The sequence below is a fragment of the Tasmannia lanceolata genome, unplaced genomic scaffold, assembly GCF_043159265.1.
Source record: "Tasmannia lanceolata isolate RefF3 unplaced genomic scaffold, GAP_Taslan_0.1 ptg000003l, whole genome shotgun sequence".
NCBI classification, from domain to species: Eukaryota; Viridiplantae; Streptophyta; class Magnoliopsida; order Canellales; family Winteraceae; genus Tasmannia; species Tasmannia lanceolata.
This window is the reverse complement of record NW_027518680.1, coordinates 63,323,004-63,339,242: the sequence shown is the minus strand read 5'-3', so window position 1 is coordinate 63,339,242 and position 16,239 is coordinate 63,323,004. Positions and strand designations below refer to the sequence as shown.

The 16,239-nt window shown below is 40.7% G+C and overlaps 1 pseudogene; it reads right to left on the bottom strand.

The window, feature by feature from the left end:
• Positions 1–4,135: 4,135 nt before the first annotated feature.
• Positions 4,136–7,456, bottom strand: LOC143870058 (receptor kinase-like protein Xa21 pseudogene; annotated as a pseudogene).
• Positions 7,457–16,239: the final 8,783 nt, after the last annotated feature.

Genomic DNA, 16,239 nt, shown 5'->3' with positions numbered 1-16,239 from the left:
CATACTATTTTCTGTAGGCATCTGTGTTTTCACGTAATTAAGGTTGATTTTTTGGGACCATGATCAGAATAGCACAATTCCATAATATGTTTCTATTTGAATTAGTGGACAGTCTCTGCAACACGTAGGAGGAATGGCAGGTTATTATGTCATGAGATGCTCAGGCAACACAATATAGAAGAAATAAGAGTGTGTAACAAGAACAACGCCTCATGTACCTCTATTGGAGAACGCATACATCCATTTGGTCCAAAAAAGAAGCTAACACCTACAAATTTGAGATGACATAGAGTTGACTTATTCTTTACATTGGCACTACACACATCTTATATACTCCTATCTCATATGGTCAACTCAGGAGAAATACCTTGGTCTAAGTGCATCCTATCTAACCTTTTAGACGTGGCTCAGTTCCATCATGTCCGCCACATGAAGTAACTCTCCATTAGAAGATTGTCACTTTGATGGAAACTTGGTAGTCTAGCACTGTTACATGGCAGTTTGATACCAAACTGAACAATCTGAATTTAACTCATTTCAGTAGGACTCTTCACAACCGAAAGAGTAGTCTTATTTTAATTACATGAGAGATAACAAAGATTAAGATAAAAGAGGGGACTAGATGGCCCCAAAAATGGAAGAGAAGAGAAACAAGGCAGAGATAGATAGAGAGAGAGAGAGAGAGAGAGAGAGAGAGAGAGAGAGAGAGAGAGAGAGAGAGAGCCGTCCATAGCATTTCAACTATTTGTTCCACATGGCCGACAGTCTGTCAACAGAAAAACTAACTCCATCACATAGCTAATGTGCATGGACAATTATATTAACAAGCTGTATAACTCTAGAAATGTCAGTCAGTAACTCCTAGTCCTAGCATTGGGCATTGGTCTGAGTTAGGGGAAGAGGGCAGTAGAAGATATGAGGTGGAAGGAGAGGATTGGAGATCTTTTGGGTGGGCCCCAAGTAATCCTCATTCAATCCTAGAGATGGGACCGGAAGGCTGAGCCTAGCTAGGAGGTTGGTGGAGGGGTCTCTGTTTTGGTCTAGCAATTTGGTGGTCCAACGCCTCCCACTCAGTTCCTCAGGAGCAAGCAAACTCGGAGTTAGCTGGGAGAGAATCAAACATTGGAGATCTGATTTCTTTTTACCCAGAGATGACCCATTGTATTCCTTTGATCATCTCAATCACCGGGGCTTCCCCGTGTATCTCTTCTTTATTAATATTTTTATTTGCCCTTAAGAAAGTCATTACAGTAAGTCGATCTCTTCACAATTGAAAGAGCAGGGTGTTTATACGATCTTAACTAATTTTACATGGGGTGATAATCAGCCAACACCGGCATCATATTGGTAATGTGTATGGGCGAAAGCATTAACAATTCATTTTACTCAAGAGATGGCCTTTTTTAGCTATAGCATTTGGTCATTGTTTTCAGGAATAAATAGCAACCAAAATAAATTCTAACAAAAAACATGCCAAAGCATGCAAACGAAAGTGTAAGTGTATATATTTCAAACCCGACTGGAGTATTTCCATATTAAGAAATCAGTGAATATTGTAAAATGACTTCCATCTCAGGTGACATACCGACATGAAAATGCAGGAGATCTAATTTGAAAATGGTCGTTTTGTGAGAAGCTTTCAAATTATACATGTACTTGTGATGTTCAAAGTACTGCAGGGATCTTATGTTAGTGTACATTATATATGTTTAGTCCATAGAAATTTATTCAATCATCACCTTATACAGGGTCAGTCATCTTCTGTTTCATTTAACTTGTGGAAAATCCGTGTTCTGGACTTCGAATCTGTTCTAAAATCAATGGTTAATCTGTGAGTTTCAAGAGGATAGTGGGTGTAACTCATGCTGAGGATTTCGATTCGATTGATGATGTTAGCAAGTGAGCCTATTGCTAACGTGGAGCTCCTGAGTTTGCAAAAATGCTCCTTAAGGAAAGACACCGATTCCAAACCATTGATCAAGTTATTTCAGCTATTAAGGAAGTTCCTTTGTGATAAGCCTCAAGATATTGGCTTGCTAAAGTTTCAGATGACAGAAAAAATTTCTTACTGCAGTTTATATAAAATCACAGAGATTATAGTCCATTTTCTTTCATTGAAATGGTAATACAAGTGCTGTTAGTTTTCTCCTGTCCCTATAATTTTTGTGGCTACCCAGTGAGCTCCACATTGAGATAAGAGGATCATCAGGAATTCAGGATGAGACCCTGCAATGACTGTAATTTTTTTATTTGGACTTTTTCTGTAGAGCCCTACTCGATGTAAAATAAAACTTTGATGCTGTGAAATTTCATTGTGAATTGGTTTTGGTTATATGCATATTATTATGTATGGTATAAGCGATGTTTATCTGCTTGGTCATTTGAAATTTTGGGAAATTATAAATACCAAGAATGCTCCTGTTGGTGCATTTTTTATGATTAAATACAAAAAAGTTCTTTGTTTAAGCGGAAAAGTTCTTGAAAAAATTCCAAAATTTTGAGACCCCCCCCCCCCCCCCCATCTTAAACTTTAAAATATCTGTTAGGCTCCTAAATGGGGGAATGGGGGCATGCCTATGTATGGGACTAGTTGGATCCCAGCCTGGTATGGGACAGGTTTAAAGGGCGTAGCCTAACGGGTTCCACCTGTGACTTTGGTATTGCAGGTTCCTATCATAGTGAAGTTACCACAGAGTGGGCCGTTGTGAAAAGGGCTACCTGGAAAAAAAATCCAGAGTGAAAGCCACCCCAGAGTGGTGCAGCTGATCGGCCGGCGGAAAGAGAACTCCGGCGATGGGTCCGCAAAGGACTTACTAGGACTCATGATTAATGCAAATACTAATAAATCGGCGGAAAGAAGAACCAATAAGTCTCTCCTCGCCATTGAAGATCAGTGTCCAAGACATGGTAGAGGAGTGCAAGACCTTCTTCTTTGCAGGGAAACAAACCACCTCCAATTTGCTGACCTGGACAACTGTACTATTAGCCATTCACCCAGAGTGGCAGGAGGTGGCACGTGAGGAGGTGTTCCAGGTGTGTGGGTCACGTGACATTCCCACCAAAGACGATATTGTTAAGCTGAAGAAGGTAAAGAAGATGAGGCTCCTAACTCTTTCATGTGTTTGGTATGTTGTTGGAGCGACCAAAATGCCCATAGTTTTGTCTTTTGTGTCTTTAGGTGTACAAAGGCCCATGTCATAGGATGATCTAAACCGTTCATTTGTTACGCTGCAATGCAAATAGGTTGTACACCGTAAGAGAAGAAAGAGGCCGTAGAATAGAAAACTTATTCTTACAAGTTGATTTAGTGAATGTGAAGGTATGAAGAACGTTACAAATTCGACATTCGAGGTACGTGATGACGTATTGATTTAGTGCTTTGCTTTTCCAAGTATCTTTGACCTTCATCTCTCTTAGAAACATGTTTGATCTCTCTAAGAACCTAATGAAATAAGTTGATCCTAACCCTCTGATCTGGCGAAGGACTGTTTGATCCCAATCCTCTACAGATCTGAGGGTTAGGAACAACCTATAAATGGAACTGATTTTTGGGGCACAACCTATTTACGTTGTGGGCCATCATATGGGCGGTTTGGATCATCCTATGGTGCAGGCCATACCGTACTTTTAATAAAGTGAAAAGTGTGGTCATCAAAATACAGTAGTGCCGATGACATTGCCCAAAACCAATCATAACTTAAGCGTACTTTTTTGAAATGAGGCCCTCGGTACGAGGAATAAAGACTGATATTATTGAAATTTTATTTTACAGAATAAGCCTAAATTAACATTGAACTAAACGATCAACGAAGCTAAACCCAATGAAGTACTACAATGAGGAAAGACCCACTATGCCAAGTGATGGACTTTATAGCATTCCCAATAGGGAAATGATATTTCAACCCCCTTCAGCAGCATTGTTTGTTTGTCTATTTCCTCAATATCACTTTATTTTCAAGAACAAACAAAGAAGAGAGGTGGAATTTTCAAAAGAATACAAACAAATGGAGGTGAAAATCAACATAAATGCATGACATAAACATCCTCACATTAAAGTTGCATATCTCATGATGAGGGTATGAGAAAATGTTTCAAACGATTCTTGTCATTGAACCATTCAACTTCAATCAATACCTTAGTTATTGCTAAGATAAGATGAACCCTCACGTAAAGTCGGCATCCTATTTTTGATCACATGCAATTCTTTGACAACATCACCCATCTGCATTCGATCTCTTGGTGATTCTGCACAACAAGAGACACCAATTCTGAACATTGAGACCACACAGTCATGCATTCTATTTTTCATAATGGTATGATTTTCAGTGGTATTATTGTTGACAACTTGGACTTCTTCTGAGATCAATTGTGGGTCTGTAATCTCAATCACTCGATCTGGGAGCGCCGTCCGAGCGAATTGGTCGATAGTTAGGCCATCTGTAAACAAGTTATTGGTAGGAGCTTTTCCTGTGAACATCTCCAGCAACAAGATTCCATACTGTACATGTCTCCATGCGTAGATCTCTTTCCACCCATACCATATTCTTTCCATTTAAACGTGAATACAAAATATCAAAGCATTGATCTTGTTAGAAAGAAACTATAAGATGTTGCCAAATAAAACTTCGTCCTGTAATCAAGCTAATGAAAATTTTAGAAATCTAATAAGTGAATAATAAAGAATAAAAAATATTGATAAAGTCATTTACCTGGAGCAATATATCCAATAGATCCCTTTATTGTCAGCGAGCTACTTTGATTGTTAGAGTGATTAGTAGTGTCTTCAAAAATAAACCTTGCTAACCCAAAATCCCCCAGATGGGCATTCATGTCATCATCAAGAAGAACATTGCTCGGCTTTAAATCACCATGAACAAGTGGTGTTTGTCCATGGTGACGAAGATAATCCAATGCAGAGGCCACATCAATGGCTACATTTAGCCTTTGAAAAAGGGTCAAGTTCATCAATGGATGTTGCCCATCTCCACTTTGATGCAACCACTTCTCTAAACTCCCATTAGGCATGTACTCAAAAACCAAAGCTTTAAACTCATTGCCTTGGTAATCAATACTTGAGCAAGAAGTTAAGATCTTAATGAGATTCCGATGCCGAATGTTTCTTAAGGCTTCACATTCAGCGTTGAAGCTCTTAGTAGCCCCGTGTTGTTGAAGGCTGAGTACCTTCACTGCAACAACCGTTTCATTGTGGTCTAAAAGTCCTTTATAAACAGAACCATAACTTCCAGCACCAATCAAGTTTTCCGAAGAGAACCCATTAGTTGCTCTAAGGAGCTCCGCATAAGAAAGCTTTAAACATCGATCCTCCAATGGCGACACAACAAGAGGATTCTTTCTCGGCTTACTTTTCCAATATAAGGTAGAAAAGAAAAAAGATAGTATAGTAAGGAATAAAACCACGCTGACTGTTAAAATTATTACTCTCAGAGAATGAGTTTTTCTTTGTTTCTGATAAACTTGGGCAGGGCATGCTGGCAACTGTAGTTCTAGGATACCCCCACAAAGCTTGTTGTTTCCATAAACTGAAATGGCACTTGCATTTCTAAAAATCCCTTCCTTTGGTACTTCACCCTCAAGATCATTAAAAGACAGATTTAGATACTCGAGGAAGTGAAACGTTTTCAAGTATTCTGGAATCTTTCCGGACTAGTTATTGTGTGAAAGATCTAGCTCTCGGATACCTTTTAAATTGGCCAATGATGACGGAATGGTTCCTTGAAAGAGGTTATGATCCATGTATAGGTATTCCAAACTAAGACAATTGCCTAACGTGTTGGGAATTTCACCTGATAAACTGTTATAAGCAATGTTTATATGCCCAAGTTGTTTTAAGTTTCCTACTTCTGAAGCAAGGGATCCTGTGAAAGAATTATACGAGAAGTCAAGGGTTATTGTTAGTGAGGAAAGCTTCAAAATCTGAGTGGGTATGGTACCACTGAGGCTATTTTGATGAAGGATTACTCCTTCTAAATATCCACAATTTTCAATACTAGTTGGAATGCTTCCTTGTAATTTATTTTTTTGTACATCGAGTAGTAACAAATGAGTTATGTTACCAAGGGAAGATGGAATTTGCCCGAACAATCCATTTGTGTTCAAGCTCAATAATTGCAGCTTGTTAAGCTTTCCAAGTCCAACAGGAATAGTACCTGTGAGAAAAAATTTCTCCATGCCTAGTGCCTTTAAACCTACGAGATTTTCAATACCTGAAGGGATGCTCCCAAATATCTGGTTTCTTCCCAAAGTCAGTCGTGTCAATTGAGTTGAGAGATTAGCTATAGAGTCGGGCAGTGCACCACTTAAGTAATTGGTGTCCAGTTCTAATAGTTCTAGACTAGAGCAATTGGTTAAAGAATTGAGAAAAATCATGTCGTTAGATTTGCCTCTGCTTCCTAGCTGATTTTCTCCGAAGGTAAGAAAACTGAGATCTTGTAGGCTTCCCAAATTCATAGGTAGAAGTCCACTAAAGCTATTAGAACCAAAATCAAGGTCTAAAGGCGTGATGCATTAGAAAAAGAGACTGGAATGGGTCCTGTGAATAGATTCAGATCCATGAGAAGCCCTTGTAAATTAGGGAGAGAGAGGCCCAGGTCGGGTGGAAGGCTTCCATGCAACTGATTTTCTGCCAGTGAGAGAGAAGAAATAGACGAGAGATTGTAAACTGGTTGAGGTATCATACCTGACAAATTATTTGCACTGAGTTGAAGGAAATCTAAGCTGGTTAGTCGTCCGAGCTCATGCAGGATGCTTCCTTCTAAACTATTATCTCCTAGATATAAAATGATGAGAGATGAAAGGTTCCCAAGCGAAGATGGGATGTTTCCCGTGAGATTATTCTTCAAAAGGTCTAAGTAAGCGAGCTGAGAGAACGAGTGGAACTTGTAGGGAACCCCCCCAACAAAATTATTGTAACTTAAATTCATGGACGTGAGTTTTGGGCAATGGGCAGTCAGATTGGCTGGTATTTCTCCTTCATATGAATTGAGGCTCAGATTGAGATGACGCAAACGGAATAGACGACTCATGTCTGGGGGGAGTTGGCCGTAGAATCCATTGTTTCCAAAGTGGATTTCACGGAGGAAGGTGAGATTTGCTATGTGAGGGGACATGGGTCCGACCAAGCCTTGATCGCCAAGGTTCAAGGCAATGACCCTTTGAGGATGGCGACGACCGCATGTGACTCCCAGCCATTGGCAGAAATGGAGAGAATTGTTCCATGAGTTTAAAGCCCCATTAGGGTCTTGGGTTATTTCATGTTTGAAGGCAAGCAAAGCTAGTCGATCGGTTTCGTTTCCTAGAGTGCTAGATTCTACTGATAAGAAGAGGAACGAGACAAGGGTGACATGAAAGAGAAATGATGAAGGCAATAACCTACAACTCAGTTTACTTGGAAGCTCCATGGAAAGGGAAGAGAAACTCTAAAACCCTAAGAAAACAAGCCTGGGTTGAAGATGCAGAATCACCTTCAAACCCTTCTATTTATAGGGGGGAGAGAGAGAGAGAGAGATCTGACAAGTGGATAGAAAGATATGACTAGATGGGCATTAATATTGGACTTGTACCTAATTTACTTGTAAATTAGGGAGAGAGAGGCCCAGGTCGGGTGGACGGCATCTCCCTCTACGTTTTCATGATTTAGGTTGGCATGTCTCACGTTAGGCCTTTTGCTTTAAGTGGGGCGGGGGCCCGACGACGTTTACTTGACTAGTCTGGGAGCGTCATGTGCATTCACGACAGAAACCGAGAACACACACTAATTAGTCGAGAAGGGGTGTCATTATCAAAACGGAAGTTTCTGAACCTTCAATAAAGCTTGACCAATATAAGGTGTGGAAATATCAATTTCTATTGAAAATAAAAAAGTAGTGATGGATTTGATATTTCCACACCCCCTGCTATTAGAGGGGCTCGAGCAACTTCCTCCAGACCTGTCCGGACTCTGGAGCCAAGTTTTGTTCATTTATATCTATTCACGAGGGTATGTTCATTTAGTGGATGGATGTGTGTTTTTGGGTGTTAGTTATATCGCTATGTGTTGTAGGGTAGTGAGAGTTAGTTATTTATGAGGTGTCTTGTTAGTGGGTAAGTGTGCTTGTGATGTGGCAATCTCTCTTGCTTGTATTTATGTAATAGCAATCTAAGGAAATGAAAAAAAAGAGAAATTTCTAGCAAAGAGACTTATGTTTCTTGGAGAGTTATTGTTCCCCTCGATTTGAACCACCAGGAGGTCCGGTTGCCTCGAATCAACCTTTCCCAACCTCTTTTTCTATTTTCTGTTTGTTAGCTTGTGTTACGGCTGATTAGGAGCGTTACATCTCGTCACGTGGAAGGTAATGGAAGAGGGGGATTATTCTTGGGGTAGGCAACGTGGTATAATAAAACAAAAAATAACTAAAAAGGTGCATGAGACTATGGAAACCATTTGGATTGTTGGAATCAAGAATCAGAATTGGCATCCTATTCTGATTCTCCTTGAAAATGGAATGAAAAATGTAAACCAAAAGTTTTAATTAAAAAAATTCTAATTAAAAATTTTATCAGGTTCAGAGTTGAATCAAAATACTACCTCTAGGTGTAGGAAACATGTTCTAGCATTTTCCCCTCTCTAATTAAGCCAAGCTATCATTTCTGCTGCTTGATTTTGTTTCTATTTTTGAACCAAAAATCAGAATCAGGGAGAATCAGAATATGACGCTGATTATAGCGCTTGATTCCAGCTGTGAGATCCCACATCGGAACGGATGGGAAGTTTGAAGTGCTTTATATGTGACGTGCTTGGACTTTCTTGAATGACGCGTTTTCCTTTCGAGAAAAACAAAACCGGGCGGGCCAGTGGCCTTGAACGGACAATATCTACAGGGGGGTCGGGCCGTTACAATTTGGTATCAGAGCCGACCACGCCGTACCCCGGTGTGCCAGCGAGGACGCTGGGTCCCCAAGGGGGGTGGATTGTGAGATCCCACATCGGAACGGATGGGAAGTTTGAAGTGCTTTATATGTGACGTGCTTGGACTTTCTTGAATGACGCGTTTTCCTTTCGAGAAAAACAAAACCGGGCGGGCCAGTGGCCTTGAACGGACAATATCTACAGGGGGGTCGGGCCGTTACAATTTGGTATCAGAGCCGACCACGCCGTACCCCGGTGTGCCAGCGAGGACGCTGGGTCCCCAAGGGGGGTGGATTGTGAGATCCCACATCGGAACGGATGGGAAGTTTGAAGTGCTTTATATGTGACGTGCTTGGACTTTCTTGAATGACGCGTTTTCCTTTCGAGAAAAACAAAACCGGGCGGGCCAGTGGCCTTGAACGGACAATATCTACAGGGGGGTCGGGCCGTTACAATTTGGTATCAGAGCCGACCACGCCGTACCCCGGTGTGCCAGCGAGGACGCTGGGTCCCCAAGGGGGGTGGATTGTGAGATCCCACATCGGAACGGATGGGAAGTTTGAAGTGCTTTATATGTGACGTGCTTGGACTTTCTTGAATGACGCGTTTTCCTTTCGAGAAAAACAAAACCGGGCGGGCCAGTGGCCTTGAACGGACAATATCTACAGGGGGGTCGGGCCGTTACAATTTGGTATCAGAGCCGACCACGCCGTACCCCGGTGTGCCAGCGAGGACGCTGGGTCCCCAAGGGGGGTGGATTGTGAGATCCCACATCGGAACGGATGGGAAGTTTGAAGTGCTTTATATGTGACGTGCTTGGACTTTCTTGAATGACGCGTTTTCCTTTCGAGAAAAACAAAACCGGGCGGGCCAGTGGCCTTGAACGGACAATATCTACAGGGGGGTCGGGCTACATGGAGTGCCAGTATCGATTGTGTCTGACAGAGACCCGAGGTTCGTGTCTCAGTTCTGGAGGAGTTTCCATAAGGCTTTGGGAACTAGGTTGAACTTCAGTACAGCGTATCATCCACAAACCGATGGCCAGTCAGAACGGACGATCCAAATATTGGAAGACATGCTGAGAGCATGTGCCTTGGATTTTAGAGGTTCTTGGGATCGGCAGTTACCTTTGGTGGAGTTCGCATACAACAATAGCTACCAATCCAGCATTCAGATGGCCCCTTATGAGGCCCTCTATGGTAGAAAGTGCAGGTCTCCCATCCATTGGGATGAGGTTGGTGAGAGGCAGATTTTGGGCCCGGAGCTAGTGCATCAGGCAGAAGAAAAGGTTCAATTGATCAGAGAGCGTCTCCGAGCCGCACAAAGTAGGCAGAAGAGCTACGCTGATGTCAGGAGGCGTGAGCTTGAATTTGAGGTTGGAGATCGTGTTTTCTTGAGAGTGTCTCCCACTAAAGGAGTAGTCAGATTTGGCATTAGAGGAAAGTTGAATCCCAGGTATGTTGGACCATACGAAATTCTTAAAAGGGTCGGGACAGTTGCCTATCGCCTTGCACTACCACCCAGTTTGGCTGGGGTGCATAATGTCTTCCATGTCTCTATGCTGAGGAAGTATGTCCCGGACCCGGACCGTGTAGTAGAATTGGCCCCTTTGCAACTCAGAGAGGATTTGTCATATGAGGAACACCCGGTGCGTATCGTTGATCGAAAGGACCAAGTTCTTAGAAGACGCACCATTCCCTATGTCAAGGTACAGTGGAGAAATCACTCTGAGCGAGAGGCAACTTGGGAGCTTGAGGAGGAGATGCAGAAGAAGTACCCCCAACTTTTTCAAGCGCCAGGTATGTTAATTTCGAGGACGAAATTCTTTTAAGGGAGGTATAATGTAATACCCGGTTCCAAGTAGGTTCAAAGTAATAATTTTTTTTTTTACATATATGGTTGTCCTTAGCAAATTTAAATCATGGTTATTTGTTTCTAATGGGTGTCGTTGAAGCCACTAACCTCATAATTGCTAGAACATCATATTATTTTATGAAGCCACTAACCTCCACTAACCTCATAACCCCTAAAGTATTGCTAGGACATGTATTGTTTGGAAATTAGCTATTTTCTATGCTAATTGGTGGAACCCCACATCATATTATTTTATGAAGCCACTAACCTCCACTAACCTCATAACCCCTAAAGTATTGCTAGGACATGTATTGTTTGGAAATTAGCTATTTTCTATACTAATTGGTGGACCTTGTTGTTGTTGGAAATGTTGTATGACAACCATAGTGTTTGGAAATTAGCTATTTCCTATGCTAATGAGATTCTATTTTTTTTAGTGGTGGCTTACTCATTGTGTTATACCTTCTAATAAGAGTGCCTCTATAGATGGTATAGAAAAACCTCTAGATTGAAAATAAGTGGTCGTGAGTTTGGAGGAGCAAGAACCTAATGACTTTCCCTTCTAACCTAGCCTTTATAATGGAATTCTTTGCCATATCTTGACTTGTGCTAAGATCCATATGCTGCTGAAATTCATCCATATGCTGCTGAAATTCATCCGGCAGTTCCTTCGTCCAAGAAAACACTTCTCTGATCCATTTGAAGCCCTTGCTGTCCTTCATCATCCGGCTGTCCTTCATCATCCGGACTTGTTCTAAGATCCATATGCTGCTGAAATTCATCCATATGCTGCTGAAATTCATCCATATAGCAGCCACAAGTTCCAAATCAGTTTTTGGGAATTGTCTCCATCAACCACTATACTTGTTTTGGAAGCATGTTAACAGTTGTGTGCCTTATTTTTTATAACCAAAATTTCGGGTAAGTGAAATTATTACAAACAGTTTTTATAGCTAATATTCTTGGGTGTAATTCACAACCCAAGAAATCCTATGTGACTCTAAGATTTTATATGATTTCAGCCACGTACTTTACTCCATAATTATCTAAGCTTTAGGAAGATCTTCTTCGTGGACCTAACCTTGCAAGTGAACTTTTGGAGATTTTGCTTGAGGTAGGTGATCCTACCCTATGTCAGTGTATTATCAAATATTTACTTTTTGCTAAGTTGAAAGCTTTCTATTACAATTTTTGCATATCTACTCTCAATTGGAACTTATTTTGGAGAAGATTCTCACTGACTGTTTTGAGCATGTCATTCTAAATAGTTGAATGTCATTATGCATGATATCCTTTAGTCTTAAAATGTTTCCATTCATATACATAAAAAGATTTATGAAGAACATGATTTTGAAAACTAGAATTCATGAAGCAAACAATTTGAACAGCACTTTGTTTACGATATGGTTTTCATAGATTGGAATGGGGGGAGTCCCCTATGGCTTGAAACATCTACAAAATTTATAGCATGGAATTACAGACATTAAATTGCTTTTCTCTATATTTGTATACAGTCTTGGTATGGAATGGATTCCGCCAGTAAGGTTGATCTCTGGTGGGAATCTAGTGCCCAACCTACCAGTGGGTGAGTACACTGGACGTGATCACGTAGACCGGTCAAATTTTATCTACCCGTAAGGTTGATCTCGGGCGGCCAGTAGGGAGTCCTCTGGCTATTGATATTGTGACATTGCGCACTTTTGGACCTGTGAGTCCTGCGAACGAGTGTTCGCCTTGGGTTACGCTACTTGCCAATAAGGTTGGAAATTGGCCACAGAGAAGACTGTTATGTTTGAAAATATATATTCTTGTCATTGATTTTCAAGTGAAAAATTGCATAACCGAGTGGTTGGAACTGTTTAGTAAAAACATGTATATTTTTTTTTATATATAGCTTATGTAGAAATGATCTTTTTAATTCTTATCAATTTCTGCATTGACTAAATTTTATGGCATGTTACGTCTTTTCCGCACAAATTTGTTTTTGTTTTCCTATTAGCTGGCTTGGATTTGGAAAACCGGCTGGGCTGTTAGCTCATTATGTGGTTTAATTGTTTTCCTATTAGCTGGCTTGGATTTGGAAAACCGGCTGGGCTGTTAGCTCATTATGTGGTTTAACAAATTTCAGATACAGAGGAGCGGCAGTAGATTTGCTGAGATCGGGCACTTGGATTGGAGCCTAGGAGATTTGTTCTTTATTTCATTGTTCCAATTTAGAAACTTTTGATATTTTATTAAGGTGATTGTCTTGAAATAATTATTGTTGGATTTAGACTTATGGACCTAATCTATATTTGTAATTCATTTGAACTATTGAGACTAAAATTTCCGCATTTATTAGTTACTCTGATTGTTGAGAATAGTTGATCGAAAAAGGAGCCTTGCATGCTTGTGGGGGCGACCCTATGGGCGTGCGGCGGCTGTCACGTGTGCCGGACCCTAGATTCTGGGTTCGGGGCGTGACACCAGCAATCCAAATGCACCCTTAGGGGGATGTTTGGATCTAGGGAAAAAATGATGAAATATAATTTTTTTTATGAAAAAACATTCTATGGAAAAAATCCGTGATCTAGTAATCTTGCAGTTTCCTTGAAAAACAATTAATTCATTTGACTTTGGGAAAAAAAATCAAGAAAAATGAGTTTACCAAACATGTGAAAACTCATTTTCCTAGGAAAAATATCCTAAAAAAATTCCCCACATAGAAGGCAGATCATTGTCAAGATCACCCACGATCTTGGTCCCATCCTGAATGATCATCTCGTTTATCAGAAATAAGGCAAGAAAAAAGAAAAGAGAAATTTAGCTTTTTTAAGTAGGTAAGCTGGGATTGAACCTCCAACCTCAAGGTTCAATAAAAAGCCTTAACCAGTTGAGCGCAAGGCCCAATCTCAAGAAAAGTTTAGCTTTGTTTGTTGGAACCCTAAAATGAGGCTTGATTGATCAACATGCTAGGATCATTCCATCAAGGAGGGGTCAACAACATTGGGTTAGACTTATAGTCGGCATTCGGATCGGTTCACACCCAGGTTGCACCGGTTGGGCTGAAAAAGTAGCTTCGAGAAAGAGCTTAACAACCATGGCTCATAATATTGCATTTTCTACCTGATTTGTTCAACATCAAATTATATACTAGCTCTTTACAAGATAGTTTAGGATTTTATTAGGAAGTGAAAGAATGCGTAGGTACAACCCTCTTTCACCAAACTTAGCAAATTGATTTTAATTAACCCCTTAAAAGTAGGAGGGGCTTCCGCTTGTATATGAGGAATGCTAAATTGAAGGATGCTCTTGCAAAAAACCAGTCACAAGGATATCCCATTGGATCCATGCCACTCAACCGCATTAATTTTTCCTTCACTTTTTGCATTTTTTCTATGCAGCTTTAAATGCGGTTGAGTGGCGTAGTTTTTGCATTTTTTTTGTCTGCAGCTTTAAATACGGTTGACTGGTGTGGACCTCATGAGGGGCCATTGAGCTAGGTTTAGCAAGGGTGTCCTTAAGTTTAGCATTCCTCTATGTAGTAGAGATTAGAACAACATTAAAAAAAAAGAAAAAGGAGATGATATTTTCAACCCCCCCCCCCCCCTTCATTTTGTGCACACACCCCTTATAACCTGATTTGAAGTGAAAAGTGGGCAACTTTATGACAAATCACGTTATCAGAGGGGTGTGCAAGTAATGCAGGGGGTGAAAATATCATCACCCAAAAATAAAGGGTTACTCTTATTAAAGTCAGAGAGTACAGATGCCATTTCACTTGAAAATACCAAGGGGATGTTTGGCAGCCATGAAAATTTCTTGCATGGAATATTCGTGGGTCCAATTCTGAGAGAGGAGCTGAGAATGAAGGGCAGAAGGGAGTGGAGAGAGATTTGAGAGGATAGGTGTGGTGAGAGCATGGGAAATCCCTTAAAACAGCAAAAAACACACAATTAACACCCCTCCCCCCACCCCACCAAATTCCTCAACTGGCCCCTCTAATATTCCATGGACTTTTTTTTCATGGGTGCCAAATATTCCCTAAGGGGGGTTTGAATGCCCCTGTTCCAATTCCTCAACCGTCTCCACTAATATTCCGTGGACCCTTTTTTCATGGGTGCCAAATATTCCCTAAGAGCTCGTTTGGATGCCGAGAAGATTTTGATTTGGATTTCTCACATTTGCAGCACCTTTTGCAATGTGAATTGGATCCGAATCACATTTTTGGATTTCCAATTCAGTGACCGACGGTGGAAAAATTCAGATTTCCAAATATGCTGTGAAAATAAATAATTGGAAATCCAGAGATCCGGCAGTTTCTTTCACCCTCTTTGCTCATCAACCTCTCCCCTCCAGTAGGAAATACCCCTGCACTCTCTGGTTCTCTCAACATGAGCTGGAGGATCTATTCATTTTGTATTTAAAACTCAATTCCAAATCCAAATACAAAATATGAGGTATCAAGACGGGCCCTAATTAAATTTTCAATGACTTATATTCAAGTTCAAGAATTAAATGGTTAATAATATTCGTACCAAGTCCATTTCAAAAAAATATTCGTACCGAGTAATTTTCACATTATAAGTCATCAACGGGCCAGATGTCCTCAACGGAACGACTCAGATCATGCCCGTATCATTTGGGTGAAGTAATTACTACAAGAAAAAAGGTTATTGCCGACGTTCTCCTACCGGCATCTACAAAAAACGTCCCTAAAACTATATATGCACCAGCGTTCATAAACAAAACGACTGTGAAGGGTTATTTCCGCGCTACTAACTTCTCGCGCCCAAAAAGATGCCCGTATATATTTACCGACGTTTACTAAACATCACTCATATATGTATTCACCAACGTTTTGTGAATAAAACGTCGGCAATCAATTTGATAATTGCGTTGGGAAATACCGACGTTACGTCACTAATATATGTATTCACCAACGTTTTGTGAATAAAACGTCGGCAATCAATTTGATAATTGCATTGGGAATAACCACCGACGATATTAATTGAACGACTTTAATCAAATAAAGATTAAAGTCGATCAAAAGTCGATCCTGTTTTCGCACCCTCGCCATTTTTATTTTCCCACAGACCCTTCGAAATCGAAACCCTAGAAAGACCCTTTTTTCCCCTCCAAATCGAAATCCTCGAGACTCCCTATTTCGTTTCACCTATTTTTTTTGTTTTTAGGGCTTTCTGAAGTAGAGGTTGCCAAGGGTTTTTAGGGTTTGAAGGAAGAAGAAGAGGTTTTGGAACCCCCAAAACACACTGCCTACACCACCACCTCTATCTCCGTGCCTCTCCACCACCACTAGCCACAAACCCCATCTCCCAAAGTCAGGATCAAACCATTCCACCTCCATCACACCCCATTTTTTAGGAAATACCCCCAAACCGATTCCGCTTCATCAGAAATCACTTTAATCTGAGCCACAACGAGTATAAGGATCAGTGCGAAGGATTTGATCATCGTCCTTCCTTCCAACAAGAAGAAGA